We start from the raw sequence: 8,450 nt of genomic DNA, 5'->3' as shown, positions 1-8,450 counted from the left end.
GGCAGGGACCCGCCAATGGAGAGGGACACTGCCCCCACCCCCGCGGGAGAGGAGGGAGGGCACTGTCCCCACCCCCGCGGGGGAGGAGGGAGGGCACTGCCCCCACCCCTGCGTGGGAGGAGGGAGGGCACTGTCCCCACCCCCGCGGGGGAGGAGGGGGGCACTGCCCCCACCACTCAGGAGAGGAGGGAGGACCCTGCCCCCACCACTCAGGAGAGGAGGGAGGGCACTGCCCCCACCACTCAGGAGAGGAGGGAGGACCCTGCCCCCACCCCCCCGGGAGAGGAGGGAGGGCACTGCCCCCACCACTCAGGAGAGGAGGGAGGGCACTGTCCCCACCCCCGCGGGAGAGGAGGGAGGGCACTGCCCCCACCACTCAGGAGAGGAGGGAGGACCCTGCCCCCACCACTCAGGAGAGGAGGGAGGGCACTGCCCCCACCACTCAGGAGAGGAGGGAGGACCCTGCCCCCACCCCCCCGGGAGAGGAGGGAGGGCACTGTCCCCACCACTCAGGAGAGGAGGGAGGGCCCTGCCCCCACCCCCCTGGGAGAGGAGGGAGGACCCTGCCCCCACCCCCCTGGGAGAGGAGGGAGGACCCTGCCCCCACCCCCCTGGGAGAGGAGGGAGGGCCCTGCCCCCACCCCCCTGGGAGAGGAGGGAGGACCCTGCCCCCACCCCCCCGGGAGAGGAGGGAGGGCACTGCCCCCACCCCCCCGGGAGAGGAGGGAGGGCACTGCCCCCACCCCCCCGGGAGAGGAGGGAGGGCACTGGGGTCCAGTGAGGCAACCTGGAGGCATTCTCCCACAGACTGAACAATGTCGGCAGAGACGGCCCAGCCAGCCGCGCCCTGCCGGCCTGAGAGCGGCTGCGAGTTGTCCCCAGGGAGCAATCCCACGTGGAGCTGACTGCTGGCACCTGGCCCTCCCGCACCCAAGACAGCCAGGGTGTGACTCCACGGGCTGTCGCTCGCCCAGACCTCAGCCGAGTGTGGGCTGTCGGCAGGCCAGGGGGTGGAGCCCGGCCAGCACAGCTGCAGGACGGACACAGACCTCCAGGACGGACACAGACCTCCAGCACAGCTGCAGGATGTCACAGACCTCCAGGACAGACACAGACCTCCAGGACAGACACAGACCTCCAGGACAGACACAGACCTCCAGCACAGCTGCAGGACAGACACAGACCTCCAGGACAGACACAGACCTCCAGCACAGCTGCAGGACGGACACAGACCTCCAGGACAGACACAGACCTCCAGGACGGACACAGACCTCCAGGACAGACACAGACCTCCAGGACAGCTGCAGGACAGACACAGACCTCCAGCACAGCTGCAGGATGTCACAGACCTCCAGGACAGACACAGACCTCCAGGACAGACACAGACCTCCAGGACAGACACAGACCTCCAGGACAGACACAGACCTCCAGCACAGCTGCAGGACAGACACAGACCTCCAGGACAGACACAGACCTCCAGGACAGACAGAGACCTCCAGGACAGACAGAGACCTCCAGCACAGCTGCAGGACAGACACAGACCTCCAGGACAGCTGCAAGACAGACACAGACCTCCAGGACAGACACAGACCTCCAGGACGGACACAGACCTCCAGGACAGACACAGACCTCCAGGAGAGCTGCAGGACGGACACAGACCTCCAGGACAGACACAGACCTCCAGGACAGCTGCAGGACGGACACAGACCTCCAGGACAGACACAGACCTCCAGGACAGCTGCAGGACGGACACAGACCTCCAGGACAGACACAGACCTCCAGGACAGCTGCAGGACGGACACAGACCTCCAGGACAGACACAGACCTCCAGGACAGACACAGACCTCCAGGACGGACACAGACCTCCAGGACAGACACAGACCTCCAGGACAGACACAGACCTCCAGGACAGCTGCAGGATTCACAGACCTCCAGGACAGACACAGACCTCCAGGACAGCTGCAGGACAGACACAGACCTCCAGGACAGACACAGACCTCCAGGATAGACACAGACCTCCAGGACAGACACAGACCTCCAGGACAGCTGCAGGACGGACACAGACCTCCAGGACAGACACAGACCTCCAGCACAGCTGCAGGACAGACACAGACCTCCAGGACAGACACAGACCTCCAGCACAGCTGCAGGATGTCACAGACCTCCAGGACAGACACAGACCTCCAGCACAGCTGCAGGATGGACACAGACCTCCAGGACAGACACAGACCTCCAGGACAGACACAGACCTCCAGGACGGACACAGACCTCCAGGACAGACACAGACCTCCAGGACAGCTGCAGGACAGACACAGATCTCCAGGATGGACACAGACCTCCAGGACAGACACCAGACCTCCAGGACAGACAGAGACCTCCAGCACAGCTGCAGGACAGACACAGACCTCCAGGACAGCTGCAGGACAGACACAGACCTCCAGGACAGACACAGACCTCCAGGACGGACACAGACCTCCAGGACAGCTGCAGGACGGACACAGACCTCCAGGACAGACACAGACCTCCAGCACAGCTGCAGGACAGACACAGACCTCCAGGACAGACACAGACCTCCAGCACAGCTGCAGGACGGAACAGACCTCCAGGACAGACACAGACCTCCAGGACAGACACAGACCTCCAGGACAGACACAGACCTCCAGGACAGCTGCAGGACAGACACAGACCTCCAGGACAGACACAGACCTCCAGCACAGCTGCAGGATGTCACAGACCTCCAGGACAGACACAGACCTCCAGGACAGCTGCAAGACAGACACAGACCTCCAGGACAGACACAGACCTCCAGGACAGACACAGACCTCCAGGACAGCTGCAGGACAGACACAGACCTCCAGGACGGACACAGACCTCCAGGACAGCTGCAGGATGTCACAGACCTCCAGGACAGACACAGACCTCCAGGACAGCTGTAAGACGTCAGCTGTAAGACGTCACAGACCTCCAGGACAGCTGCAGGACAGACACAGACTTCCAGGACGGACACAGACCTCCATCACATCTGCAGGACAGACACAGACCTCCACACCCCCTCCCCCCACACCCCACGGTGCTCACACTCACATTCACACTGCACCCCTCCCCCCACAGCCCACAGTGCTCACACTCACACTCACACTGCACCCCTCCCCCCACACCCCACGGTGCTCACACTCACACTCGCACTGCACCCCTCCCCCCACACCCCACGGTGCTCACACTCACACTCGCACTGCACCCCTCCCCCCACACCCCACGGTGCTCACACTCACATTCACACTGCACCCCTCCCCCCACACCCCACGGTGCTCACACTCGCACTCGCACTGCACCCCTCCCCCCACAGCCCACGGTGCTCACACTCGCACTCACACTGCACCCCTCCCCCCACAGCCCACGGTGCTCACACTCGCACTCACATTGCACCCCTCCCCCCACACCCCACGGTGCTCACACTCACATTCACACTGCACCCCTCCCCCCACACCCCACGGTGCTCACACTCGCACTCGCACTGCACCCCTCCCCACACACACCACGGTGCTCACACTCGCACTCGCACTGCACCCCTCCCCCCACACCCCACGGTGCCCACACTCACATTCACACTGCACCCCTCCCCCCACACCCCACGGTGCTCACACTCACACTCGCACTGCACCCCTCCCCCCACAGCCCACGGTGCTTACACTCACACTCGCACTGCACCCCTCCCCCCACACCCCACAGTGCTCACACTCACACTCGCACTGCACCCCTCCCCCCACACACCACGGTGCTCACACTCACATTCACACTGCACCCCTCCCCCCACAGCCCACGGTGCTCACACTCACACTCGCACTGCACCCCTCCCCCCCACACCCCGCGGTGCTCACACTCACACTCGCACTGCACCCCTCCCCCACACCCCACGGTGCTCACACTCACATTCACACTGCACCCCTCCCCCCACACCCCACGGTGCTCACACTCGCACTCGCACTGCACCCCTCCCCCCACACACCACGGTGCTCACACTCACATTCACACTGCACCCCTCCCCCCACAGCCCACGGTGCTCACACTCACATTCACACTGCACCCCTCCCCCCACACCCCACGGTGCTCACACTCGCACTCGCACTGCACCCCTCCCCCCACACCCCACGGTGCTCACACTCGCACTCGCACTGCACCCCTCCCCCCACACCCCACGGTGCTCACACTCGCACTCGCACTGCACCCCTCCCCCCACACCCCACGCTGCTCACACTCACACTCACACTGCACCCCTCCCCCCACACCCCATGGTGCTCACACTCACATTCACACTGCACCCCTCCCCCCACAGCCCACGGTGCTCACACTCACACTCGCACTTGCACTGCACCCCTCCCCCCACACTCCACGGTGCTCACACTCACACTCACACTGCACCCCTCCCCCCACAGCCCAGAGTGCTCGCACTCACATTCACACTGCACCCCTCCCCCCACACCCCACAGTGCTCACACTCACATTCACACTGCACCCCTCCCCCCACACCCCACAGTGCTCACACTCACATTCACACTGCACCCCTCCCCCCACAGCCCACGGTGCTCACACTCACACTCACACTGCACCCCTCCCCCCACAGCCCACAGTGCTCACACTCACACTCACACTGCACCCCTCCCCCCACACCCCACAGTGCTCACACTCACACTCACACTGCACCCCTCCCCCCACACCCCACGGCGGCTCACACTCGCACTCGCACCCCCTCTCGGGTCCCGTACACTGTGTGGACGCTCCGCGTCGATCCTCACCCCGTCGGGTGGCGCATCGTTGCTTGCTCGGCCCTCGGGTCTGCAGGAGGAGGCTGCTAGCTGGCCATGGCCTGGTCACCCCAAGGCTGGCCGGTGCTGTCACACTTCGCCACACGCCTAGCTTGTGTGCGGCTTAGTCCCTGCAGCACCCAGCTGAGCGCTGCGTTGGGCGGTGGTGTTCAAACGGCCCCCTTAGTTAACATCAGGCCCTGTAGGTGCTCCTCGCAGTGGCTCCCCGCGCGGGCAGTGGGCTCGAGATGGCTCCATAAAACCAACGGGCTGTGACTCCTAGCACAAGAGCGGCCGTGAAACGTTGGTGTGGCGCAGCAGGCAGGCCGCGGCCGTGGGCTCGGATCGCGCCAGCCGGCAGGGGTGGTCCCGGGGCCCAGGCTGCTGGCGCACTGCTCCGTCAGAGCCTCCTGCCTTCCTCCACCCAGGGTGCTGAAGGCCTCCCGCTGCAGCCCTCCCACCCCTCCCCTGCCATGCCCCGGCCCGCCACGCCCCTGCAGGAGCTCCTCAGGACAGCCGGGAAAGGCACTGATGCTTGAGCCTGCCATTCTTGAGACCCTGGCCTGGAAGGCAGAGCTGTGTGGAGCAGAGCAAGGCTTCACTCAGCCTCAATTTCCCTCCTCGCCAGCAGGTCTGCCAAAGGCATCAGCTTCACCTGGTTGCTGGGGTGGAGGGGGAGGACTGTCCGTGGTCCTGTAGGGTGGAGGGGGAGGACTGTCCGTGGTCCTGTGGGGTGGAGGTGGAGGACTGTCCGTGGTCCTGTGGGGTGGAGGAGGAGGACTGTCCGTGGTCCTGTGGGGTGGAGGAGGAGGACTGTCCGTGGTCCTGTAGGGTGGAGGGGGAGGACTGTCCGTGGTCCTGTGGGGTGGAGGTGGAGGACTGTCCGTGGTCCTGTGGGGTGGAGGTGGAGGACTGTCCGTGGTCCTGTGGGGTGGAGGTGGAGGACTGTCTGTGGTCCTGTGGGGTGGAGGTGGAGGACTGTCCGTGGTCCTGTGGGGTGGAGGTGGAGGACTGTCCGTGGTCCTGTGGAGTGGGAGGTGGGGCTCTGTCCGTGGTCCTGTGGAGTGGGAGGTGGAGGGATGTCCGTGGTCCTGTGGGGTGGAGGAGGAGGACTGTCCGTGGTCCTGTGGGGTGGAGGTGGAGGACTGTCCGTGGTCCTGTGGAGTGGGAGGTAGAGGACTGTCCGTGGTCCTGTGGGATGGGAGGAGGAGGATTGTCCGTGGTCCTGGGGGGTGGAGGTGGAGGACTGTCCGTGGTCCTGTGGGGTGGAGATGGGGCTCTGTCCGTGGTCCTGTGGGGTGGAGGAGGAGGACTGTCCGTGGTCCTGTGGAGTGGGAGGTGGAGGACTGTCCGTGGTCCTGTGGGATGGGAGGAGGAGGATTGTCCGTGGTCCTGGGGGGTGGAGGTGGAGGACTGTCCGTGGTCCTGTGGGGTGGAGATGGGGCTCTGTCCGTGGTCCTGTGGAGTGGGAGGTGGAGGACTGTCCGTGGTCCTGTGGGGTGGGAGGTGGAGGACTGTCCGTGGTCCTGTGGGGTGGAGGAGGAGGACTGTCCGTGGTCCTGTGGAGTGGGAGGTGGGGCTCTGTCCGTGGTCCTGTGGAGTGGGAGGTGGAGGGATGTCCGTGGTCCTGTGGGGTGGGAGGTGGGGCTCTGTCCGTGGTCCTGTGGGGTGGGAGGTAGAGGGATGTCCGTGGTCCTGTGGGGTGGAGGTGGGGCTCTGTCCATGGTCCTGTGGGGTGGAGGGGGAGGGAGAATGTCCTACCTGTCATCCCGGAGGCCAGCGTTCCGGGCAGCGGAGAGCCTGGGCAGTGTTGTCCAAGCCGCCCAGGACTTGTGCTGACGCTGGTGCCAGTCCTGCCAGGAGCCCAGCACTGCTGGTGCCAGCCCCGGGTGCTGCTCCTCCCCTGGTGCCAGCCCCGGGTGCTGCTCCTCCCCTGCAGACTGTTTGGGAAGTGTTGCTTTGATTACCGTCTAATGAGCCGGAGGCCCGGGAGGCCCCGCCCGGGGGGGGCGGGTGGGGGCTGCGCACTGGAGCGGCTGCCACGTTTTTGTCATCACAAAGGCTTGAGATACTAAAATTTATTCATAGAATTCACACTCCAGTGGTGTAAATAAATGCTGGCTGCGGTTGGTGGAGAGTCACACAGAATCCAAACTGAGCCCAGCGTAGGGGTGGGGCCGGGCGGGGTGCTCTCCTCGGGTAAATCCATCCGCGGCGCCCTCCAAAGCAGATGTCTTGTGTGCCTTGCCGCACGGCCCTGCGGGCGCCCTCCCCGCGTGCCGGGAGGAAGCTGCTGGCGCCCAGCCCGGGCCTCAGCCCAGGACGCCCGGGCAGGAGCTTCCCCAGGGACCTGGCCAGGCAGGGCCTCCCCACAGCCCTGTGGTAGACTCTGGCCCCCTTCCCACCCTCCCCCCATGTGGAGACCCCTTCCCGCCCTCCAGGGAGAGGGCTGGCTGCGCCCTCAGCTGACCGACCTCCCAGTGTGCACTGGGGGCTGGAGTGCACGCGGGAGGGTAGGGCTCGGGGTCTCCCCAGCCTGGCAGTGCAGGGGGGGTGGCCAGGGCGGGCACGGGGTGGCAGGATGGCTCCCTGGCCTGCAGGCTCGGCCTTCAGCCACCCTGTGCAGGGGTGGGATGGGTGGGTGCACTGTGCACTGGGGCCTGGCCCAGGGCCTGGGCTGCTCAGCGGTCAGGGCCTCTGTGGACCCCCCACCACCACTAGCTCCAGCATGGCTGAGCTGCAGAACGGACAGCAAGGCAAGCCAAACGAGTGAAGGGCAGATGGGCAGACAGGTTGGGGTGCTGGCGGAGGTGGAGGCTGAGCTGGGCTCGCAGCAGTACTGGGCACCACAGCCCCTCCCCCAACCCCATCACCAAAACAGAGGGGGCTCAGTCAGGAGATGACATTGTGTCAGGGGATGACGTCACTGGGCTGAGGGGCTGTGTCAGGGGACGGCGTCGCTGGGCTGAGGGGCTGTGTCAGGGGACTGCGTCGCTGGGCTGAGGGGCTGTGTCAGGGGACGGCGTCGCTGGGCTGGGGGGCTGTGTCAGGGGACGGCGTCGCTGGGCTGGGGGGCTGTGTCAGGGGATGGCGTCGCTGGGCTGAGGGGCTGTGTCAGGGGACGGCGTCGCTGGGCTGAGGGGCTGTGTCAGGGGACGGCGTCGCTGGGCTGAGGGGCTGTGTCAGGGGACGGCGTCGCTGGGCTGAGGGGCTGTGTCAGGGGATGGCGTCGCTGGGCTGAGGGGCTGTGTCAGGGGATGGCGTCGCTGGGCTGAGGGGCTCAGTCAGGAGATGGCGTCGCTGGGCTGGGGGGCTGTGTCAGGGGATGGCTTCGCTGGGCTGAGGGGCTGTGTCAGGGGATGGCGTCGCTGGGCTGGGGGGCTGTGTCAGGGGACAGCGTCGCTGGGCTGAGGGGCTCAGTCAGGGGATGGCTCGCTGGGCTGAGGGGCTCAGTCAGGAGATGGCGTCGCTGGGCTGAGGGGCTGTGTCAGGGGATGGCATCGCTGGGCTGGGGGGCTCAGTCAGGAGATGGCGTCACTGGGCTGGGGGGCTGTGTCAGGGGACGGCGTCGCTGGGCTGAGGGGCTGTGTCAGGGGATGGCGTCGCTGGGCTGAGGGGCTGTGTCAGGGGATGGCGTCGCTGGGCTGG

Source organism: Dipodomys spectabilis, unplaced genomic scaffold, assembly GCF_019054845.1.
Source record: "Dipodomys spectabilis isolate Male_0828 unplaced genomic scaffold, ASM1905484v1 ptg000212l, whole genome shotgun sequence".
In the NCBI taxonomy this organism is placed as follows: Eukaryota; Metazoa; Chordata; class Mammalia; order Rodentia; family Heteromyidae; genus Dipodomys; species Dipodomys spectabilis.
The sequence above is the reverse complement of the archived record's forward strand: the minus strand, read 5'-3'. Positions refer to the sequence as shown.